This window comes from Bufo bufo, chromosome 4 (assembly GCF_905171765.1).
Source record: "Bufo bufo chromosome 4, aBufBuf1.1, whole genome shotgun sequence".
Lineage (NCBI taxonomy): Eukaryota > Metazoa > Chordata > Amphibia > Anura > Bufonidae > Bufo > Bufo bufo.
In genome coordinates, this window is record NC_053392.1 from 587,491,139 (window position 1) to 587,516,972 (window position 25,834).

Below are 25,834 nucleotides of genomic sequence, written 5' to 3' on the forward strand. Positions count from 1 at the left end.
TCGGCCCCAGGCGCACACAGTAGGGAACGAACTCCCTCAACTAGCCGGCAGAATGTACCGCAATATCTCGTGGGGCCCAATGCCGCTCTTAGGATGGTAAGGCCTGAGCAGGTACAGGCATTAATCGATTGGGTGGCCGACAGTGCTTCCAGCACGTTCACCACATGGTCTTCCACCCAGTCTTCTGCGGAAAGCGCACAGGTGGCACCTGAAAACCAAGCCCATCAGTCTGTCACATCACCCCCAAGCATATCAGGGAAACGGTCTGAGCCACAAGTTATGCAGCAGTCTCTTCTTCTGTTTGAAGACTCTGCTTCCAGGGTTTCCCAGGGGCGTCCACCTAGCCCTTCCCCAGTGGAGGAAGACATACCATGCACTGACGCACAACCACTTATGTCTCCAGATGAAGAGGACATGGGAATACCACCACAGCAGAGTCACCGACTCTCTGATGATGACGAAACACAGGTGCCCACTGCCGCGTCTTTTTGCAGTGTGCAGACTGAACAGGAGGAGGTCAGGGAGGGAGACTGGGTGGAAGACGATGCAGAGGACGATGAGGTCTTAGACCCCACATGGACTGAAGGTCGTGGCGATGACTTTCACAGTTCAGAGGAAGAGGTAGTGGTGAGACCGAGACAACAGCGAAGCCAAAGAGGGAGCAGGGGGCCAAAGCAGACGAGCCGCCGCCCCCAGAGTTCGCCTGCTACTGGACATCGCCAACAGGGACCCAGCCCCACAAAGGCAGCTTCAAAGAGTTCCCTGGCATGGCACTTCTTTAAACAATGTCCTACCGACAAGACCCGAGTGACTTGCACGCTCTGCCATCAGAGCCTGAGGCGAGGCATTAACGTTCTGAACCTCAGCACAACCTGCATGACCAGGCATCTACATGCAAAGCATGAACTGCAGTGGGGTACACACCTTAAAAACCAGGCACTCGCTGAGGCTCCCCCTGCTCCCTCTACCGCTGCTGCCTCGGCTTCCGCCTCGAGAGGAATGTTGCCACCTGCCGAGCAGCAAACAGAGGATGTGCCACCGACACCACCACCACCGCCACCGTCAACTAGCGTCTCCACTATATCACACAGCAGCGTTCAGCTCTCAATATCTCAAACCTTAGAGAGGAAGCGCAAATTCCCCCCGAGTCACCCTCGAGCCCTTGGCCTGAACGCCAGCATTTCTAAACTGCTGGCCTTTGAAATGCTGTCATTCCGGCTGGTGGACACAGACAGCTTCAAACAGCTGATGGCCATGGCTGTCCCGCAGTATGTGGTTCCCAGCCGCCACTACTTCTCCAAGACAGCCGTGCCTTCCCTGCACATGCAAGTGTCCGATAAAATCAAGTGTGCACTGCGCAACGCCATTTGTGGCAAGGTCCACCTAACCACAGATACGTGGACCAGTAAGCATGGCCAGGGACGCTATATCTCACTAACTGCACACTGGATGAATGTAGTGGCGGCTGGGCCCCCGGCGGACAGTTCCTTGGCGCACGTCCTTCCGCCCCCTAGGATCGCAGGGCATCATTCTCTGCCTCCTGTAGCCTCCTCCTCCTACTCGGCTTCCTCCTCCACTGCTTCCACCAGCTCATCCGGTCAGCCACACACCTTCACCACCAACTTCAGCACAGCCCGGGGTAAACGTCAGCAGGCCATTCTGAAACTCATATGTTTGGGGGACAGGCCCCACAGCGCAAAGGAGTTGTGGCGGGGTATTGAACAACAGACCGACGAGTGGTTTCTGCCGGTGGGCCTCAAGCCAGGCCTGGTGGTATGCGATAATGGGCGAAATCTCGTGGCAGCTCTGGGACTAGCCGGTTTGACGCACATCCCTTGCCTGGCGCATGTGCTGAACTTGGTGGTGCAGAGGTTCATTCACCACTACCCCAACATGTCAGAGCTGCTGCATAAAGTGCGGGCCGTCTGTGCGCGCTTCCGCCGTTCACATCCTGCCGCTGCTCGCCTGTCTGCGCTACAGCGGAACTTCGGCCTTCCCGCTCACCGCCTCATATGCGACGTGCCCACCCGGTGGAACTCCACCTTGCACATGCTGGAGAGACTGTGCGAGCAGCAGCAGGCCATAGTGGAGTTTCAGCTGCAGCACGCTCGCGTCAGTCGTACTGCCGAACAGCACCACTTCACCACCAATGATTGGGCCTCCATGCGAGACCTGTGTGCCCTGCTGCGCTGTTTCGAGTACTCCACCAACATGGCCAGTGGCGATGACACTGTTATCAGCGTTACAATACCACTTCTATGTCTCCTTGAGAAAACACTTAGGGCAATGATGTTAGAGGAGGTGGCCCAGGTGGAGGAGGAGGAGGAGGATGAGGGCTCGTTTCTAACACTTTCGGGCCAGTCTGTTCGAAGTGGCTCAGAGGGAGGTTTGTTTAAGCAGCAGAGGACAGGTTCACAAGTCGCCAGCCAAGGCACTGTACTGGAGGACGAGGAGGATGAGGAGGAGGAGGTGGAGGGGGGCGAGGATGACGCAAGTTCACAGCGGGGTGGCAGCCCAGGCCCATCACTGGTGCGTGGCTGGGGGGATACGGTGGACGATGACGATACGCCTCCCACAGAGGACAGCTTGTCCTTACCCATGGGTAGCCTGGCCCACATGAGCGAATATATGCTCCAATGCCTGCGCAACGACAGCAGAGTTGCCCACGTTTTAACGTGTGCAGACTACTGGGTGGCCACCCTGCTGGATCCCCGGTATAAAGACAATGTGCCCACTTTAATTCCTGAACGGGAGCGCGACCGTAAGATGCGCGAGTACAAGCGCACGCTGATAGAGGCGCTCTTGAGAGCATTCCCACATGTCACAGGGGAACAGGTGGAAGGTGAAGGCAGAGGAGTGGCAAGAGGTCGCCAACGCAGCTGTGTCACGGCCAGCTCATCTGAGGGCAGGGTTAGCATGGCAGAAATGTGGAAAAGTTTTGTCTCCACGCCACAGCTATCTGCACCGACACCTGATACGGAACGTGTTAGCAGGAGGCAGCATTTCACTAACATGGTTGAACAGTATGTCTGCACACCCCTCCACATCCTGACGGATGGTTCGGCCCCATTCAACTACTGGGTTTCGAAATTGTCCACGTGGCCAGAGTTAGCATGTTATGCCTTGGAGGTGCTTTCCTGCCGGCGGCCAGCGTTTTATCTGAACGCGTATTCAGCACGAAAGGGGGCGTCATTACTGACAAGCGCAGCCGCCTGTCCACAGCCAACGTGGACAAGCTGACCTTCATAAAGATGAACCAGGCATGGATCCCACAGGACCTGTCCCTCCCTTGTGCAGAGTAGTCCTTATTAACTGCCTAAAACATGTCTTGTTGTGCTACGGGCCACTTCTTTATTTGATACAAATTTTATGAAACCCACAGTTGAATGAAACTCTTCTCTGTCTGGGCGCCGGGGCCTAACCAGATGAAAGTGGCCGGTTAAACTAACGGGTGACATGAAGCCATAACCTCTGCCATGCTACCTCTGTCTTCTGTCTGGGTGCTGAGGCCTAAGTCAAATAAAGCGGTCTTCTGCTGTGCTGGGGGATATGAAGCTAATCTCTGACCTCTCTCCTCTGTCTGGGTCCAAAGGCCTAAATCACTGAAAGAGGCCTTCTCCTGTGGTGTGTGATATGATGCCAGAATATGTGCTGTGGGGCCTCTCTCCTCTTCCTGGGTGCAGGGGTCAAATAAACTAAATTGTGGCCTACTCCTGTGGTGGTTGATATGATGCCTGATTCTCTGATGTGGAACCTCTCTCCTCTGTTTGGGTGAAGGGGTCAAAGTAACTAAATGGTGGCTTCTCCTGTGGTGGCTGATATGATGCCAGAATATGTGCTGTGGTGCCTCTCTCCTCTTCCTGGGTGCAGGGGTCAAAGTAACTAAATGGTGGCTTCTCCTGTGGTGGCTGATATGATGCCAGAATATGTGCTGTGGGGCCTCTCTCCTCTTCCTGGGTGCAGGGGTCAAAGTAACTCAATGGTGGCTTCTCCTGTGGTGGCTGATATGATGCCAGAATATGTACTGTGGTGCCTCTCTCCTCTTCCTGGGTGCAGGGGTCAAAGTAACTAAATGGTGGCTTCTCCTGTGGTGGCTGATATGATGCCAGAATATGTGCTGTGGTGCCTCTCTCCTCTTCCTGGGTGCAGGGGTCAAAGTAACTAAATGGTGGCTTCTCCTGTGGTGGCTGATATGATGCCAGAATATGTGCTGTGGGGCCTCTCTCCTCTTCCTGGGTGCAGGGGTCAAAGTAACTCAATGGTGGCTTCTCCTGTGGTGGCTGATATGATGCCAGAATATGTGCTGTGGTGCCTCTCTCCTCTGTCTGGGTCCAAAGGCCTAAATCACTGAAAGAGGCCTTCTCCTGTGGTGTGTGATATGATGCCTGAATATGTGCTGTGGTGCCTCTCTCCTCTTCCTGGGTGCGGGGGTCAAAGTAACTCAATGGTGGCTTCTCCTGTGGTGGTTAGTATGATGCCAGAATATGTGCTGTTTGGCCTCTCTCCTCTTCCTGGGTGCAGGGGTCAAAGTAACTCAATGGTGGCTTCTCCTGTGGTGGCTGATATGATGCCAGAATATGTGCTGTGGTGCCTCTCTCCTCTTCCTGGGTGCGGGGGTCAAAGTAACTCAATGGTGGCTTCTCCTGTGGTGGCTGATATGATGCCAGAATATGTGCTGTGGGGCCTCTCTCCTCTTCCTGGGTGCAGGGGTCAAAGTAACTCAATGGTGGCTTCTCCTGTGGTGGTTAGTATGATGCCAGAATATGTGCTGAGGGGCCTCTCTCCTCTTCCTAGGTGCAGGGGTCAAAGTAACTCAATGGTGGCTTCTCCTGTGGTGGCTGATATGATGCCAGAATATGTGCTGTGGTGCCTTTCTCCTCTTTCTGGGTGCGGGGGTCAAAGTAACTCAATGGTGGCTTCTCCTGTGGTGGCTGATATGATGCCAGAATATGTGCTGTGGGGCCTCTCTCCTCTTCCTGGGTGCAGGGGTCAAAGTAACTCAATGGTGGCTTCTCCTGTGCTGATTGATATAAAGCTGATGGTTGTGCCATCTGACATGGTTGCCAGGGTCTGATTCAATGGGGGCCTACTCCTGTGGTGGGTGATCTAAATGCCTGATTCTCTGCTGTGAAACCTCTCTCCTCCGTCTGGGTGTAGGGGTCAAAGTCTTTCAAAGTCGCCTTCTCCTGTGCTGATTGATATGAAGCTGATGGTTGTGCCATCTGACATGGTTGCCGGGGTCCCATTAAATTGTGGCCTACTCCTGTGGTGGTTGATATGATGCCTGATTCTCTGATGTGGAACCTCTCTCCTCTGTTTGGGTGAAGGGGTCAAAGTAACTAAATGGTGGCTTCTCCTGTGGTGGCTGATATGATGCCAGAATATGTGCTGTGGGGCCTCTCTCCTCTTCCTGGGTGCAGGGGTCAAAGTAACTCAATGGTGGCTTCTCCTGTGGTGGCTGATATGATGCCAGAATATGTGCTGTGGTGCCTCTCTCCTCTTCCTGGGTGCGGGGGTCAAAGTAACTCAATGGTGGCTTCTCCTGTGGTGGCTGATATGATGCCAGAATATGTGCTGTGGTGCCTCTCTCCTCTTTCTGGGTGCGGGGGTCAAAGTAACTCAATGGTGGCTTCTCCTGTGGTGGCTGATATGATGCCAGAATATGTGCTGTGGTGCCTCTCTCCTCTTCCTGGGTGCAGGGGTCAAAGTAACTAAATGGTGGCTTCTCCTGTGGTGGTTGATATGATGCCTGATTCTCTGCTGTGAAACCTCTCTCCTCCATCTGGGTGTAGGGGTCAAAGTCTTTCAAAGTCGCCTTCTCCTGTGCTGATTGATATAAAGCTGATGGTTGTGCCATCTGACATGGTTGCCAGGGTCTGATTCAATGGGGGCCTACTCCTGTGGTGGGTGATCTAAATGCCTGATTCTCTGCTGTGAAACCTCTCTCCTCCGTCTGGGTGTAGGGGTCAAAGTCTTTCAAAGTCGCCTTCTCCTGTGCTGATTGATATGAAGCTGATGGTTGTGCCATCTGACATGGTTGCCGGGGTCCCATTAAATTGTGGCCTACTCCTGTGGTGGTTGATATGATGCCTGATTCTCTGATGTGGAACCTCTCTCCTCTGTTTGGGTGAAGGGGTCAAAGTAACTAAATGGTGGCTTCTCCTGTGGTGGCTGATATGATGCCAGAATATGTGCTGTGGGGCCTCTCTCCTCTTCCTGGGTGCAGGGGTCAAAGTAACTCAATGGTGGCTTCTCCTGTGGTGGCTGATATGATGCCAGAATATGTGCTGTGGTGCCTCTCTCCTCTTCCTGGGTGCGGGGGTCAAAGTAACTCAATGGTGGCTTCTCCTGTGGTGGCTGATATGATGCCAGAATATGTGCTGTGGGGCCTCTCTCCTCTTCCTGGGTGCAGGGGTCAAAGTAACTCAATGGTGGCTTCTCCTGTGCTGATTGATATAAAGCTGATGGTTGTGCCATCTGACATGGTTGCCAGGGTCTGATTCAATGGGGGCCTACTCCTGTGGTGGGTGATCTAAATGCCTGATTCTCTGCTGTGAAACCTCTCTCCTCCGTCTGGGTGTAGGGGTCAAAGTCTTTCAAAGTCGCCTTCTCCTGTGCTGATTGATATGAAGCTGATGGTTGTGCCACCTGACATGGTTGCCGGGGTCCCATTAAATTGTGGCCTACTCCTGTGGTGGTTGATATGATGCCTGATTCTCTGATGTGGAACCTCTCTCCTCTGTTTGGGTGAAGGGGTCAAAGTAACTAAATGGTGGCTTCTCCTGTGGTGGCTGATATGATGCCAGAATATGTGCTGTGGGGCCTCTCTCCTCTTCCTGGGTGCAGGGGTCAAAGTAACTCAATGGTGGCTTCTCCTGTGGTGGCTGATATGATGCCAGAATATGTGCTGTGGTGCCTCTCTCCTCTTCCTGGGTGCGGGGGTCAAAGTAACTCAATGGTGGCTTCTCCTGTGGTGGCTGATATGATGCCAGAATATGTGCTGTGGTGCCTCTCTCCTCTTCCTGGGTGCGGGGGTCAAAGTAACTCAATGGTGGCTTCTCCTGTGGTGGCTGATATGATGCCAGAATATGTGCTGTGGTGCCTCTCTCCTCTTCCTGGGTGCAGGGGTCAAAGTAACTAAATGGTGGCTTCTCCTGTGGTGGTTGATATGATGCCTGATTCTCTGCTGTGAAACCTCTCTCCTCCATCTGGGTGTAGGGGTCAAAGTCTTTCAAAGTCGCCTTCTCCTGTGCTGATTGATATAAAGCTGATGGTTGTGCCATCTGACATGGTTGCCAGGGTCTGATTCAATGGGGGCCTACTCCTGTGGTGGGTGATCTAAATGCCTGATTCTCTGCTGTGAAACCTCTCTCCTCCGTCTGGGTGTAGGGGTCAAAGTCTTTCAAAGTCGCCTTCTCCTGTGCTGATTGATATGAAGCTGATGGTTGTGCCATCTGACATGGTTGCCGGGGTCCCATTAAATTGGGGCCTACTCCTGTGGTGGGTGATCTAAATGCCTGATTCTCTGCTTTGAAACCTCTCTCCTCCGTCCGGGTGTAGGGGTCAAAGTCTGTCAAAGTCGCCTTCTCCTGTGCTGATTGATATAAAGCTTATGCTTGTGCCATCTGACATGGTTGCCGGGGTCTGATTCAATGGTGGCCTACTCCTGTGGTGGGTGATCTAAATGCCTGATTCTCTGCTGTGTAACCTCTCTCCTCCGTCTGGGTGTAGGGGTCAAAGTAACTAAATGGTGGCCTACTCCTGTGGTGGGTGATATGATGCCTGGTTCTCTGCTGTGGGACCTCTCTCCTTTGTCTGGGTGCTGTGGTCAAAATAATAGTAAGTGACCTTCTCCATTGGTGGGTGACTTGAAGCCTGATTCTGTGCTATGGGACCTCACTCCAATTATTATTGTTTAATTTTTATTTATTTTATGTTAACTCATCATTTCCCTATCTACATTTGTTTGCAGGGGATTTAACTACATTTTGCTGCCTTTTGCAGCCCTCTAGCCCTTTCCGGGTGTGTTTTACAGCCTTTTTAGTGCCCAAAAGTTCGGGTCCCCATTGACTTCTATGGGGTTCGGGTTCGGGATGAAGTTCGGGTCGAGTTCGGATCCCGAACCCGAACATTTTTCGAAAGTTCGGCCGAACTCGTCGAACCCGAACATCCAGGTGTTCGCTCAACTCTAATTACTACCAGCGCACAGCCTTCCTTTTACATATAATACAATCCACTGTTATTTTAAGGATCCTTCTGGAAACCTCTTTCATATTTAAATTAGATGATTTTGCAGTACAGGCGACCAGGATAAACCTTTGTCTTCTGCTTTCAAGGACGGGGAGGTGGGTTACCGGCCCGGCAAAATCTTGACTCCATTTCTCTGTCTTCATATAATCTGTGCTGATTAAGTAGCCGCTTAAAATGTCAGTAGGTTACTTTGCACCGTGGAGGGGGGAGAGGGAAATTTCAAGGGAAAAAACAGGCTGTTGTCATATTTATTAGTGTACACCCCAAATAATTTTAAATTAAAACATTTCAAAAATATTCTTAATGGAGGTTAAGCTGCATTTTTAACCTCTGTTCCAGTTATTGAGTGGCATATTAAAACCAATATGGCTTTAATGCACCTTCTAATGGGCGCTCCTACTTTAACAAATTGCCTATAAATTTCACTTGAACCAAATGTATTCCTTTAACATTTTTACTCATCACAGGTTAGAAGTAGATGTGGACCATTTTTTTTTTTAAGTACAATTAATTTTGATTCCCTCGCCAGGAAAGCTGCAAAATTTTCTCCGTAGATTTGGAAGTATTTTTTATTTTTTTTTGCAAAAAAAATTGCAAAAAAAAAGCTAAAAGCACAATGCATCATATGACTGTATCTGCTCTTTTTGTCATAATCGTATTAACATAAAATCATGAGGTGAGGAACGAATGGGAAAAGTTGAAAAAATGTAATGAGGAAAATTATAATGCCTTACAGAAAATGAATAAAACATTTTTTTTATCCCTTGGCTGCAGTGACCAGGAATGGCCACTATGAATTGTGTGGCGCTGTGGTGCACTACAGGTCCTGCAAACAGCTGATTAAGGCCTCTTGCACATGGCCATTGACCAGCTGCTCCGTGCATTGAGGACCTCAATTTGCGGTCCCCAATGCATGGGCACTATCCGTCTGGCTACCGCAACGGATCCAGAACTATTCAACTTGAACGGGTCCGTGATCCATCTGCACCACAAAAAAATTGAGCAAGGTAAATTTTTTTGTGGTGCAGAGGCACAGGGAGAAACCCCATGGAAGCACTCCGTAGTGCTTCCGTGGGGTTTTGTGCCTCTGTTCCGCAGCGCACGTTCTGGATTGCGGACCCATTCAAGTGAATAGGTCCGCATGCATGATGCGGTGAGCACATGGCCGGTGCCCACATATTGCGGACCCACTGTTTGCCGGCCGCAATACGGGCCATGGCCCTCAACGGCCGCGTGCAGGAGGCGTAAGGGAGAGGCAAGAGTCAGAACCCTACCAATCTGATAATGATGACCTATCTTACGGATACGTCATCAATATTAAACTCATGGAGAATCCCTTTAAATGGGGTTTACAGGAATTTGATAAACTTTTCAGATTTTTTTTCCAGGAACAGCACCACCATCTGTTTACAGTTTGTGGGCGGTATTGCAGCTCTGCCCTATTTCCTTCAACAGAGCTCAGTTGTAATGCTTTTTTGGAAGAGTTTATCCCTGCTGTATGAATTCTGTACAATCTCTTTAATTTTGTCTGCCTTGCACTGGTCTGTTGTCTTTATGCATAGGTGCAACATGATGAAGACAACTGTCTTCTTCCCAAAGCAGCGCCACACCTTTCGACAGGTTATGCCACTCAGCCCCAATACCTTCAATAGTGCTGACCTGCAATACCTTCCATGAACAGGTGTGGCGTTGTTTTGGAGTGAAAGCAGCTATGTTTTTTAAATATTGTACAACCCCCTTCAGTTTACTCTGGCTTTAATTCTTCAGCGTTTAAACATCCGAAAAAGACCTTCTTCACATGATGACTGCATACAGAATTTTTTAAATGTTGTAGAAGAATACTTCTACATTTTGCTGGCATCAGGGATAATGCTATGCTTTTGTTTGCCGGGGGTACATTTTCAGTTTGTTACCCTCCCCCGCTGACACAAAGTAATGCACAGAAATTAGTGTTTGCATACATGGAATTGTAATTAAGTTACCAAATCATTAGCTAACTGTTCTGGCAGTGCGCGTGGACCCATGGTGCCAACTACAGTACAGACCAAAAGTTTGGACACACCTTCTCATTCAAAGAGTTTTCTTTATTTTCATGACTATGAAGGCATCAAAACTATAAATTAACACATGTGGAATTATATACATAACAAACAAGTGTGAAACAACTAAAAATATGTCATATTCTAGGTTCTTCAAAGTAGCCACCTTTTGCTTTGATTACTGCTTTGCACACTCTTGGCATTCTCTTGATGAGCTTCAAGAGGTAGTCCCCTGAAATGGTTTTCACTTCATAGGTGTGCCTTGTCAGGTTTAATAAGTGGGATTTCTTGCCTTATAAATGGGGTTGGGACCATCAGTTGCGTTGAGGAGAAGTCAGGTGGATACACAGCTTATAGTCCTACTGAATAGACTGTTAGAATTTGTATTATGGCAAGAAAAAAGCAGCTAAGTAAAGAAAAACGAGTGGCCATCATTACTTTAAGAAATGAAGGTCAGTCAGTCAGCCGAAAAATTGGGAAAACTTTGAAAGTAAGGGCTATTTGACCATGAAGGAGAGTGATGGGGTGCTGCGCCAGATGACCTGGCCTCCACAGTCACCGGACCTGAACCCAATCGAGATGGTTGGGGTGAGCTGGACCGCAGAGTGAAGGCAAAAGGGCCAACAAGTGCTAAGCATCTCTGGGAACTCCTTCAAGACTGTTGGAAGACCATTTCAGGGGACTACCTCTTGAAGCTCATCAAGAGAATGCCAAGAGTGTGCAAGGCAGTAATCAAAGCAAAAGGTGGCTACTTTGAAGAACCTAGAATATTACATATTTTCAGATGTTTCACACTTGTTTGTTATGTATATAATTCCACATGTGTTAATTCATAGAATTGATGCCTTCATAGTCATGAAAATAAAGAAAACTCTTTGAATGAGAAGGTGTGTCCAAACTTTTGGTCTGTACTGTAACTGGGTTGGCTTTGGCTAAACCTAAGAACAATGTCCTGGTGATTCGGTAGGAGGTTCGCTTTGCATTTTGGAGAAGAAAAAGGTTACCGACCAGCATGAATAGGGTTGGTGAGAAGTGTAATGTCCAAGGCCGCAGGGGATATGAGGCAGTGTTGGGCACAGACATTGCACTACTCACTCTGCCTACTACTGCCCACCGCTGTTCCGCTCTCCTGACATCAGCACTCCTCGATTATGTGTGTAGGCTGTGTCCTCCTGACCTGTTCTATAGGGCATACACACACTTGTTCTCAGCCTCTTAATGGGCCAGCATGCACACATCCAAATTTTTCCAAACCAATGGCTGCCTGTCCCTGGGTATTTAAGGCACCCTGCCCAGTAGGAGGATGCCTGAGCTTTAGATACCTAGTCTTTAGCTACCAGTGAAGGTTTGATATTCTGTTTGACTACCCGTGTACTGAACTCCTGCCTGACTACTGACTCTGACTGTTAACCATTTGACCTGACCTCGAACTTGTTTCCCAGATACATTTGTACACAGCCTGCCCTGACCTTGGGCTGCTTCTTGACTATGAATATTGCCTGGCCCCTTGTGGTTTCACACTGGTATCTCTGACCCCATGGGTCACCTGCCAACTACACCAGAACTATTTCAGGGGGTAGCTGCCCAGTTAGTTTCCCTGTACAGGAGTTAAAGGGTGAATACCAGAGAATCACCAGGACATTGTTCTTAGGTTTAGCCAAAGCCAACCCAGTTACAGTACAGACCAAAAGTTTGGACACACCTTCTCATTCAAAGAGTTTTCTTTATTTTCATGACTATGAAGGCATCAAAACTATGAATTAACACATGTGGAATTATATACATAACAAACAAGTGTGAAACATCTGAAAATATGTAATATTCTAGGTTCTTCAAAGTAGCCACCTTTTGCTTTGATTACTGCCTTGCACACTCTTGGCATTCTCTTGATGAGCTTCAAGAGGTAGTCCCCTGAAATGGTCTTCCAACAGTCTTGAAGGAGTTCCCAGAGATGTTTAGCACTTGTTGGCCCTTTTGCCTTCACTCTGCGGTCCAGCTCACCCCAACCATCTCGATTGGGTTCAGGTCCGGTGACTGTGGAGGCCAGGTCATCTGGCGCAGCACCCCATCACTCTCCTTCATGGTCAAATAGCCCTTACTTTCAAAGTTTTCCCAATTTTTCGGCTGACTGACTGACCTTCATTTCTTAAAGTAATGATGGCCACTCGTTTTTCTTTACTTAGCTGCTTTTTTCTTGCCATAATACAAATTCTAACAGTCTATTCAGTAGGACTATAAGCTGTGTATCCACCTGACTTCTCCTCAACGCAACTGATGGTCCCAACCCCATTTATAAGGCAAGAAATCCCACTTATTAAACCTGACAAGGCACACCTATGAAGTGAAAACCATTTCAGGGGACTACCTCTTGAAGCTCATCAAGAGAATGCCAAGAGTGTGCAAAGCAGTAATCAAAGCAAAAGGGGGCTACTTTGAAGAACCTAGAATATGACATATTTTCAGTTGTTTCACACTTGTTTGTTATGTATATAATTCCACATGTGTTAATTTATAGTTTTGATGCCTTCATAGTCATGAAAATAAAGAAAACTCTTTGAATGAGAAGGTGTGTCCAAACTTTTGGTCTGTACTGTAACTGGGTTGGCTTTGGCTAAACCTAAGAACAATGTCCTGGTGATTCTCTGGTATTCACCCTTTAACTCCTGTACAGGGAAACTAACTGGGCAGCTACCCCCTGAAATAGTTCTGGTGTAGTTGGCAGGTGACCCATGGGGTCAGAGATACCAGTGTGAAACCACAAGGGGCCAGGCAATATTCATAGTCAAGAAGCAGCCCAAGGTCAGGGCAGGCTGTGTACAAATGTATCTGGGAAACAAGTTTGAGGTCAGGTCAAATGGTTAACAGAGTCAGTAGTCAGGCAGGAGTTCAGTACACGGGTAGTCAAACAGAATATCAAACCTTCACTGGTAGCTAAAGACTAGGTATCTAAAGCTCAGGCATCCTCCTACTGGGCAGGGTGCCTTAAGTACCCAGGGACAGGCAGCCATTGGTTTGGAAAAATTTGGATGTGTGCATGCTGGCCCATTAAGAGGCTGAGAACAAGTGTGTGTATGCCCTATAGAACAGGTCAGGAGGACACAGCCTACACACATAATCGAGGAGTGCTGATGTCAGGAGAGCGGAACAGCGGTGGGCAGTAGTAGGCAGAGTGAGTAGTGCAATGTCTGTGCCCAACACTGCCTCATATCCCCTGCGGCCTTGGACATTACACTTCTCACCAACCCTATTCATGCTGGTCGGTAACCTTTTTCTTCTCCAAAATGCAAAGCGAACCTCCTACCAAAACACAACAAGTTATTCCTGGTGCTTGCTGCTTATACTGGTGTCCTGTGAATGCAAGAATTCAAAGTAGAAGAGTAAGTATATAATTGCATATTTACACATATTAGACAGGCAATATGGCCCCTCTAGTAGAATCAGTGGCCCTGATTTACAAGACCTGCGTGTACTACACTGGGTTGATAGGGCCTGCACTGACAGAGCAGGCATATAATATATGATGAGGCACAGGCCTCATCATAAGTTAAATGCCTCCTCCGGCAGTGTGTGCTTGAGTTTTAGTCATTATTTGCGCCAGCTTTTGGGGTAAATAGTGATAAATGTGCCGGGGCAGATGGCCCCAACCACACCCCATTACCTTTTCGGAAACCTGGTGAGGGCAGCAAAAAAATGACACTTGCAACAAAAAAGTCACAATTAGAGTTGAGCGAACACCTGGATGTTCGGGTTCGAGAAGTTCGGCCGAACTTCCCGGAAATGTTCGGATTCGGGATCCGAACTCGACCCGAACTTTGTCCCAAACCCCATTGAAGTCAATGGGGACCCGAACTTTTCGGCACTAAAAAGGCAGTAAAACAGCCCAGGAAAGGGCTAGAGGGCTGCAAAAGGCAGCAAAATGTAGGTAAATCCCCTGCAAACAAATGTGGATAGGGAAATGAATTAAAATAAAAATAAAATAATTAAAAATTAACCAATATCAATTGGAGAGCGGTCCCATAGCAGAGAATCAGGCTTCATGTCATAGCAGAGAATCAGGCTTCACGTCACCCACCACTGGAACAGGCCATTGTCAGATATTTTTAGGCAACGGCACCCAGACAGAGGAGAGAGGTCCCATAGAAGAGAATCAGGCTTCATGTCATAGCAGAGAATCAGGCTTCATGTCAGCAGAGAATCAGGCTTCATGTCATAGCAGAGAATCAGGCTTCATGTCACCCATTACTGGAACAGGCCATTATCAGATATTTTTAGGCCCCGGCACCCAGACAGAGGAGAGAGGTCCCATAGCAGAGATTCAGGCTTCATGTCATAGCAGAGAATCAGGCTTCATGTCACCCACCACTGGAACAGGCCACTGTCAGATATTTTTAGGCCCCGGCACCCAGACAGAGGAGAGGTTCATTCAACTTTGGGTTGCCCCGCAATATAATGGTAAAATGAAAATAAAAAGAGGATTGAATGAGGAAGTGCCCTGGAGTACAATAATATATGGTTAAGGGGAGGTAGTTATAAATGTCTAATCTGCACAAGGCATGGACAGGTCCTGTGGGATCCATGCTTGGTTCATTTTTATGAACGTCAGCTTGTCCACATTGGCTGTGGACAGGCGGCTGCGTTTGTCTGTAATGACGCCCCCTGCCGTGCTGAATACACGTTCAGACAAAACGCTGGCCGCCGGGCAGGCCAGCACCTCCAAGGCATAAAAGGCTAGCTCTGGCCACGTGACAATTTGGAGACCCAGAAGTTGAATGGGGCCGAACCATCAGTCAGTACGTGGAGGGGTGTGCACATGTACTGTTCCACCATGTTAGTGAAATGTTGCCTCCTGCTAACACGTTCCGTATCAGGTGGTGGTGCAGTTAGCTGTGGCGTGTTGACAAAACTTTTCCACATCTCTGCCATGCTAACCCTGCCCTCAGAGGAGCTGGCCGTGACACAGCTGCGTTGGCGACCTCTTGCTTCTCCTCTGCCTTCGCCTTGGGCTTCCATTTGTTCCCCTGTGACATTTGGGAATGCTCTCAGTAGCGCGTCTACCAACGTGCGCTTGTACTCGCGCATCTTTCTATCACGCTCCAGTGCAGGAAGTAAGGTGGGCACATTGTCTTTGTAACGGGGATCCAGCAGGGTGGCAACCCAGTAGTCCGCACACGTTAAAATGTGGGCAACTCTGCTGTCGTTTCGCAGGCACTGCAGCATGTAGTCGATCATGTGTGCCAGGCTGCCCAGAGGTAAGGACAAGCTTCCCCCCAGCCACGCACCAGTGATGGGCCCGAGCTGCGTTGGGTGCCACCCCGCTGTGAACATGCTTCATCCTCATCCTCCTCCACCTCCTCCTCGTCCTCCTCGTCCTCCAGTAGTGGGCCCTGTCTGGCCACATTTGTACCTGGCCTCTGCTGTTGCAAAAAAACTCCCTCTGAGTCACTTCGAAGAGACTGGCCTGAAAGTGCTAAAAATGACCCCTCTTCCTCCTCTTCCTCCTGGGCCACCTCCTCTTCCATCATCGCCCTAAGTGTTTTCTTAAGGAGACATAGAAGTGGTATTGTAACGCTGATAATGGCGTCATCGCCACTGGCCATGTTGGTGGAGTACTCGAAACAGCGCAACAGGGCACACAGGTCTCGCATGGAGGCCCAGTCATTGGTGGTGAAGTGGTGCTGTTCCGCAGTGCGACTCACCCGTGCGTGCTGCAGCTGAAACTCCACTATGGCCTGCTGCTGCTCGCACAGTCTGTCCAGCATGTGCAAGGTGGAGTTCCACCTGGTGGGCACGTCGCATATGAGGCGGTGAGCGGGAAGGCCGAAGTTACGCTGTAGCGCAGACAGGCGAGCAGCGGCAGGATGTGAACGCCGGAAGCGCACACAGACGGACCGCACTTTATGCAGCAGCTCTGACATGTCGGGGTAGTTGTGAATGAACTTCTGCACCACCAAATTCAGCACATGCGCCAGGCAAGGGATGTGCGTCAAACCGGCTAGTCTCAGAGCTGCGACGAGATTTCGCCCATTATCGCACACCACCAGGCCGGGCTTGAGGCTCACCGGCAGCAACCACTCGTCGGTCTGTTGTTCAATACCCCGCCACAACTCCTGCGCGGTGTGGGGCCTGTCCCCCAAACATATACGTTTCAGAATGGCCTGCTGACGTTTACCCCGGGCTGTGCTGAAGTTGGTGGTGAAGGTGTGTGGCTGACTGGATGAGCAGGTGGAAGAAAAGGAGGAGGAAGCCGAGTAGGAGGAGGAGGCTGCAGGAGGCAAAGAATGTTGCCCTGCGATCCTTGGAGGCGGAAGGACGTGCGCCAAACTGCTCTCCACCTGGGGCCCAGCCGCCACTACATTTACCCAGTGTGCAGTTAGGGAGATATAGCGTCCCTGGCCGTGCTTACTGGTCCACGTATCTGTGGTTAGGTGGACCTTGCCACAGATGGCGTTCCGCAGTGCACACTTGATTTTATCGGATACTTGGTTGTGCAGGGAAGGCACGGCTCTCTTGGAGAAGTAGTGGCGGCTGGGAACAACATACTGTGGGACAGCAAGTGACATGAGCTGTTTGAAGCTGTCTGTGTCCACCAACCTGAATGACATCATTTCATAGGCCAGTAGTTTAGAAATGCTGGCATTCAGGGCCAGGGATCGAGGGTGGCTAGGTGGGAATTTACGCTTTCTCTCAAATGTTTGTGAGATGGAGAGCTGAACGCTGCCGTGTGACATGGTGGAGATGCTTGGTGATGGAGGTGGTGGTGTTGGTGCTACATCCTCTGTTTGCTGGGCGGCAGGTGCCAACGTTCCTCCAGAGGCGGAGGAAGAGGCTGAGGCAGCAGCAGAAGAGGTAGCAGGGGGAGCCTGAGTGAGTTCCTTGTTTTTAAGGTGTTTACTCCACTGAAGTTCATGCTTTGCATGCAGGTGCCTGGTCATGCAGGTTGTGCTAAGGTTCAGAACGTTAATGCCTCGCTTCAGGCTCTGATGGCACAGCGTGCAAACCACTTGGGTCTTGTCGTCAGCACATTGTTTGAAGAACTGCCACGCCAGGAAACTCCTTGAAGCTGCCTTTGGGGTGCTCGGTCCCAGATGGCGGTGGCCAGTAGCTGGCGGACTCTCTTGGCGGCGGGTGTTCTGCTTTTGCCCACTGCTCCCTCTTTTGCTACGCTGTTGGCTCGGTCTCACCACTGCCTCTTCCTCCGATCTCTGAAAGTCAGTGGCACGACCTTCATTCCATGTGGGGTCTAGGACCTCATCGTCCCCTGCATCGTCTTCCACCCGGTCTTCCTCCCTGACCTCCTGTTCAGTCTGCACACTGCAGAAAGACGCAGCAGTTGGCACCTGTGTTTCATCATCAGAGACGTGCTGAGGTGGTATTCCCATGTCCTCATCATCAGGAAACATAAGTGGTTGTGTGTCAGTGCATTCTATGTCTTCCACCGCTGGGGAAGGGCTAGGTGGATGCCCTTGGGAAACCCTGCCAGCAGAGTCTTCAAACAGCATAAGAGACTGCTGCATAAGTTGAGGCTCAGACAGTTTCCCTGATATGCATGAGGGTGATGTGACAGACTGATGGGCTTGGTGGTTTTCAGGCGCCACCTGTGCGCTTTCTGCAGAAGACTGGGTGGGAGATAATGTGAACATGCTGGATCCACTGTCGGCCACCCAATTGACTAATGCCTGTACCTGCTCAGGCCTTACAATGCTTAGAACGGCATTGGGCCCCACCAAATATCGCTGTAAATTCTGGCGTCTACTGGGACCTGAGGTAGTTGGTACACTAGGAAGGGTGGCTGTGGCAGAACGGCCACGTCCTCTTCCAGCACCAGAGGGTCCACTAACACCACCACGACCAGGTCCGCGTCCGCGTCCCTTACTAGATGTTTTCCTCATTGTTACCGTTCACCACAATAAGAAAAATATTATTTGGCCCAATGTATTGAATTCAAATTCAGGCCTTTTTTTACAGGCACCTAACACTATCTGGCTATCTACTTAGGTACCGTATTACGCTAATACAGGCACAGCAGTAGCCACAGATTTAGCTGAATATAAATTGTAGGCCTAGTATTTAGGCGGTGGATGACAGGTATACGTTTATGGGCAGAATTAGACTTGGAGATGCACTGTAGCGTTTGAAGTTATTGAGAATGACCCTATCCGCACCTTCAATCTAATATACCCTTTCATGGATAGATTTAAACTTGGCCTGATACAGCAGAAACCACTGATTTGGGGAATTGCTAAGTTGGGAATTGTATTGCAACCCAGGACAAAAACTGTTCTTTGGCGGACACTAAATAACTTTACAAGCCACAGCAGTAACCACAGATTTAGCTAAATATAAATTGTAGGCCTAGTATTTAGGCGGTGGATGACAGGTATACGTTTACAGACAGAATTTGAATTGGAGATGCACGGTAGCGTTTGAAGTTATTGAGAATGACCCTATCCGCACCTTCAATCTAATATACCCTTTTATGGATAGATTTAAACTTGGCCTTATACAGCAGAAACCACTGATTTAGGGAATTGCTAAGTTGGGAATAGTATTTCAACCCAAAAAAAAAATATATCCTTTGCCAGCAGACAGTATTGCAATTGGCTAGCCACAGCTGAAACACCAGATTTAGGGTACTGCAATTTTGCCAATTGTATTTCACCCCTCAATAAAATAGCAAGCACAGCCAAGCCCCTGATGTAGGATATAGCAAAAAAAACAACAACACACTATTGATGGTTAAATGTACTTGGTGGCAGCTTGTGCTGGCACACCACAAGAAACAAAATGTCCGCCGATCACCCCAGAAAAAAGTGACTGAAAAACGCTCTGGGCAGCCTTAAAACAGTGAGCAATTGAATAGCAGAGGTTGCATGATACACAGCTGTACATCGATCACTTCAGTAAATAAATCACTGCCTAATCTCACCCTAACAGCAGCAGCTGCATCCTATCCCTACACTGATCAGAGCAGAGTGACGTGCGGCGCTACGCGACTCCAGCTTAAATAGAGGCTGGGTCACATGCTGCACTGGCCAATCACAGCCATGCCAATAGTAGGCATGGCTGTGATGTCCTCTTGGGGCAAGTAGTATGATGCTTGTTGATTGGCTGCTCTGCAGCCTTTCAAAAAGCGCCAAGAAAGCGCCGAACACCGAACCCGAACTTTTACGAAAATGTTCGGGTTCGGGTCCGTGTCACGAACTTTACAACTCGGGTTCGCTCATCCCTAGTCACAATAGCATTTAAAAAGTTGACAGTTTTGTAACTTTTTACCGCCAGAAAATTGGCGTAGGGGGAATGGTAACCCCCCCCCCCCGCCAGTATGTTTTTTGGAGGATGTGAGGATACTGGTGTACCCAAAAGAAACCCATACAAACACTAGGAGAACATACAAACTCCATGCAGATGTTGCCCTTGATCAGATCCAAAACTAGGAACCTCAAGACATCAGTTATAACCACTTTCCAGTGCAAGTTAAAAAACTTTAAAATGTCCTTGTCTATCTTGCCAGAATTAGGCCGAATGCACACGGCCGTGAGCGGTCCATGGTATCCCGGCCTGGCATCCTGCTGAGAGCAGGAGCGCATGGCGTCATTAGTTGCTATGACGCCGTGCACTTCATGCCACCGCTGCACTACAGTAATACATTCGTATGATCTATACAAGTGTATTACTGTAGTGCAGCGGTGGCATGAAGCGCATGGCGTCATAGCAACCAATGACGCCGTGCGCTCCTGTTCTCAGCAGGATGCCAGGCCGGGATACCACGGACCGCTCACGGCCGTGGAACACGGCCGTGTGCATTCGGCCTTACTCAGTTGATTGGAATCAGCCATACAAAAGATGATTAAACAAAATTGTTTTTCATAAATCATTGGTACTGTCCATGTGGATCCATTTTTTTTATTTGGGGAAAGTATCATCTTCCACACTTTGGAAAAAACATATAGTAACCCTTATCCTGCCCAAAGGATAGCTGTAAATAAGTCACCAAAACAGTAAAAAGAAGACAGGGAGGAGGGGGATGCAACTGCAGAATCTCTCCATCAGCCTGCGTGGGACTACATGCTGTGAGAGGGGAAAAGTAGGGTTGATCAGCCGCACTGAAGCCTCCGATTGGCTGAGAGCACAGGGCACAGTCCAGATACCACAACAGGTAAAGCCTGACCACGTAGCAAGAATGGGAAGAGAAAATGTGCAGTCACAGGAAACAGTAGAGGGAGGTATAAATCTGCATGTTACACACAAGCTTTCTGGCTCTTCTACATTTAATATATCCCTACGGTTGCCTGAGTAGAGATCCCGATAGGTATATATATGATAATCTCTAGATCGTTACACCAAAACTAAGAGGAAAACAGGGTTTTGTGGACTTAAAGGACCTCAGATGTTGAGATCATGTCAGCAATTCATAATTCATCGACATCTTTGCCAACTCTGGATGGGTCGTCTGTAGCTGCTGAAGTTATTTGCAGAAAGTGTCTGGTGGTTAAACGTCCTGTATCATTAAAATCATACCAGTGTGGGGTGCAATTGCCCTTTCTGTAAACCGGGCCAGGGCGTCATTGATGGTGCTGAGGAGGTTAATGTGATAAGCATTTTAGCTTCCTGAAGCCATTACTTTATAGTGGACCATGGGGAAAATAAAATCAGCCTTGCATGATTAACACATGAGAGACACTTTTGTAAGATGATTTGCTCATGATCCATGAACTATGATGACTAAACTGTGCTTCTGTGAGGCCTGGAGATTGAAAAATATGGTGATCCACTAAAGAGGACTTATTACCGTATGTGCTAGTTATACAAACACACTAGATTGTAGCAGCTGGGATTAACCATTGACAGTACAATGCGCGCGTCCTACTAGGCGTATCATTGGCTTTAAAAATGGTCAGTGGCCAAATTCAATAGATTGCAAAATGTTGCATATAGAAAATATGAACTTAAAAAGACTTACAAAGCTCTCATATGATCCCTTTCATATTTACACTTCAGATGATTTTTCTCTTGTGGTTAAATGGTCTCTGTAATTTCACACAACTTTGCATAAATCAGTAGAACAGGTGACAATAAGAAACTTTGTAATATATCTTATCAGATAAAATGTCTAGTTTCTAGTTATCAGTTCTCCCCCTTTTCTAAACTAACTTTCTCTCTGAAATTTGTAACTCTCTGAAAATTTAAACTTACAAAGCTGACATACTTTCCCCTTCATATTTACACTGCAGGGAACTTTGTAATATACACTGCCTGTTCAAAAAAAGTCGGCACAAAAAAAAAAAGGTCACACACCAGTGGCGTAGGGATCGCCATAGCAACCATAGCAGCTACACTACACACACAGGCAGCCAGGAGGTGTAACTACCGGGGCCCGACAGTTTATTTTCAAGTTAGTTAAATATCGATGTCTTACTGTTCAGGGCCCCTTCACAGCAGCGGTCTTAATGGTAAGGCCCCCTCGCTAATGTGCTCTAATCTTACTGTATTCTAAAGTCTCCTGATGTGTCTGGGATTCGAACCCACAACCTCCAATGTATCAGTGGCAAAGCATTTACCCTCACAACCATAAAGGAGGCATTGCAACAGATTGATTGAAAAAATTTGACACTTCTACTGTTATAGCTGGCTAAGTGTACATCTATACATATGACAGCTGCCCCAACACACCCAGTACTGCTATATCTCTATGTGACAGCTATCCCAGCACACTCAGCACTGCTATATCTCAATATATGAGCAGCTGTCATGTGTATAGATGTACACTTAGCCAGCTATAACAGTAGAAGTCTCATAATTTTTCAGTCAGCAGCAAGCCAGCTGTTATGGTCTTGTGGTTAGGTGCTCTGCCTCTGATATAGAAGGTCGTGGGTTCGAATCCCAGCAGAAACCTTTTCTGAAATACAAGCAGTGACTCCATATATGGACATACAGGGCGGGACACAGGAAGTGTGGAGTGTTTATTTTATTTTTTTTAATACCCGACTGTTACTGCCATGGGGGGAGCCGGGGGGCACTTGATACTGGCACATGGGGGGAGGGGGGTTGGTACCTGACCTGATACTGGCACCTGGGGGGGGGGGTTGGCACCTGATACTGACTGGCACATGGGGGGGGGAAGGGGATCTGTGGATGGCACTATTTAGGGGAGGGGGATCTGTGGATGGCACTATTTAGGGGAGGGGGATCTGTGTATGGCACTATTTAGGGGAGGGGGGGATCTGTTGATGGCACTATTTAGGGGAGGGGGATCTGTTGATGGCACTATTTAGGGGAGGGGGATCTGTGGATGGCACTATTTAGGGGAGGGGGATCTGTGGATGGCACTGTTTAGGGGAGAGGGATCTGTGGATGGCACTATTTAGGGGAGGGGGATCTGTGGATGGCACTATTTAGGGGAGGGGGATCTGTGTATGGCACTATTTAGGGGAGGGGGATCTGTGGACGGCACTGTTTAGGGGAGAGGGATCTGTGGATGGCACTATTTAGGGGAGGGGGATCTGTGGATGGCACTATTTAGGGGAGAGGGATCTGTGGATGGCACTGTTTAGGGGAGGGGGATCTGTGGATGGCACGGGGGGGGGGGCCTATAAATTTTTTTTGCTATGGGGCCCATGCATTTCTAGCTACGCCCCTGTCACACACTCTAATATTTAGTTGGACCACCTTTAGCTTTGATTACGGCACGCATTCGCTGTGGCATTGTTTCGATAAGCTACTGCAATGTCACAAGATTTATTTCCATCCAGTGTTGCATTAATTTTTCACCAAGATCTTGCATTGATGATGGTAGAGTCTGACTGCTGCACAAAGCCTTCTCCAGCACATCCCAAAGATTCTCAATGGGGTTAAGGTCTGGACACTGTGGTGGCCAATCCATGTGTGAAAATGATGTCTCATGCTCCCTGAACCACTCTTTCACAATTTGAGCCCGATGAATCCTGGCATTGTCATCTTGGAACATGCCCGTGCCATTATGGAAGAAAAGATCCATTGATGGAATAACCTGGTCATTCAGTATGTTCAGGTAGTCAGCTGACCTCATTCTTGGAGCACATACTGTTACTGAACCTAGACCTGACCAACTGCAGCAACCCCAGATCATAGAACTGCCCCCACAGGCTTGCACAGTATGCACTAGGCATGATGGGTGCATCACTTCATCTGCCTCACTTCTTACCCTGATGCGCCCATCACTCTGGAACAGGGTAAATCTGGACTCATCAAACCACATGACCTTCTTCCATTGCTCTAGAGTCTAATCTTTATGCTCCATAGCAAAATGAAGCCTTTTTTTTGGGGTTTACCTCACTGATTAGTGGTTTTCTTACGGCTACACAGCTGTTCAGTCTCAATCCCTTGAGTTCCGTTTGCATTGTGCATGTGGAAATGCTCTTACTTTCACTATTAAACATAGCCCTGAGTTCTACTGTTGTTTTTATTCGATTTGATTTCACCAAACGTTTAAGTGATCGCTGATCACGATCATTCAGGATTTTTTCCCCGCCACATTTCTTCCTCGAATACAATGGGTCCCCACTATCCTTCCAGTTTTTAATAATACATTGGACAGTTCTTAACCCAATTTTAGTAGTTTCTGCAATCTCCTTAGATGTTTTCTCTGCTTGATGCATGCCAATGATTTGACCCTTCTCAAACAGACTAAGATCTTTTCCACGACCATGAGATGTGTCTTTTGACATGGCTGTTTAAGAAATGAGAAGTAACTCATTGCACCAGTTGGGGTTAAATAACTTATTGCCAGCTGAAAGATAATCGCCCATGCAGTAATTATCCAATAGGAGGCTCATAACTATTTGCTTAGTTAAATCCAGGTCAATCCAACTTTTTTTTGGGACAGGCAGTGTATCTTTTCAGAAATAAATGCCTTGTTCTTCAGTTTTCAGCTCTCCTCCTTTTCTAAACTAACTTTCTTTCTAAAATTTGTAATACATTTTAAAAACAAGATGGACTGCCTGCTGACTAAAGGATCAGATGACATCATCTTATCAGTCATTTGTGCTACAGACCTTTTCTTTCTCCCAGTTCACTAATAGAAAGATATCACCATTTTCTGCCATACTACAGATACAGTGGAGCTGCAGTCCAGCACCGATCCCTGTTCTGACAAGAATGCTAGTTCACATTAAACTTCTGCCTTTTCCATCTAACACTGATAAGGCTTGCTGCTTGAATCAGTGCTGATGCTGCTGTAATTACAGGACTTTCATAATTAGTAAGCTTAAAGGGGTTTTCCAGGATTTTAATATTGATGAGTTATCCGCAGGATAGGTCATCAATATCAATATCCGACATCCAGCACCCTCACCGATCAGCTGATTGAAGAGAAGGCTGCGCATGCAGCCTTCCTTTTATTGTTTACCTGCTCACCATTGACATTGCATCCATGATCAGTATAATTACAACCCTTTAATCTATGAACAAAGAAACTGCTTTTAACTCATTTTGGCAAAAATACTCATATTTTCGTACCTATCTCTCTCTCTCGCTCTCTCTTTCTCATTTTTGAAAGGGTTTTCCCACAAATTATATTTATTTCTTATCCACAGGATCTGTGATAAATGGCTGGAGGACCCACCGCTGGGACTCCCACCTACCATTGGAATAGGCGTCCTGAGGACACTGTTCCACCTCACTGCATGACCATAGTGAGTTTGAATTGAGCAGCATTGAGTATGTTTACTGCTTTTCCATACAATGTTTATGGGGCTGACGGAGACAACCAAGCCCCAGCCTGGACTCATCTGTCTCCATCAGTCTCATAGACTTTAAAATGAATGGTTTTGAGCATGTTCACTGCCCCTCCATAGAACATCTATGGGGCTGACAGAGACAACCAAGCCCTGGCCTGGTCTCGTCTGTCTCCATCAGTCTCATAGGCTTTGAATGGAGCAGCTCTCAGTATGTTCACTGCTGATCCATACAACTTCTATGGGGCTGCCAGAGACAACCAAGACCTGGCCTGGACTCATCTGTCTCCATCAGTCTCATAGACTTTGAAAGGAGCAACTCTGAGCATGTTCACTAGTGCGCCATACAATATCTATAGGACTGACAAAGACAACCAAGCCCTGGCCTGGACTCATCTGTCTCCATCAATCCTGTAGACTTTAAATGGAATGTCATTGAGCATATTCACTGCCCCTCCATAAAACATCTATGGGGCAGACAGAGACAACCAAACCCTTGCCTGGTCTCATCTGTCTCCATCAGTCCTGTAGACTTTGAATGGAGCATCTCTGAGCATGTTCACTGCCTCTCCATACAACATCTATTGGGCTGACAGAGACAACCAAGACCTGGCCTGGACTCATCTGTCTCCATCAGTCCCACAGACTTTGAATGGAGTGACTCTGAGCATGTTCACTGCCCCTTCATACAATATCTATGGGGCTGACAGAGACAACCAAGCGCTGATCTGGACTCATCTGTCTCCATCAGTCTTGTAGACTTTGAATGGAGCAGCTCTGAGCATGTTCACTGCTGCTCCATGCAACATTTTTGGGGCTGATAGAGACAACCAA

At 48.3% G+C, this 25,834-nt stretch overlaps 1 protein-coding gene across 1 annotated transcript in view; it reads right to left on the minus strand.

Annotated features, from left to right (window-relative positions):
• Window positions 1-25,834, minus strand: part of USH2A (usherin) — a 1,179,609-nt gene that overhangs the window by 947,438 nt on the left and 206,337 nt on the right. The window lies entirely within an intron of this gene.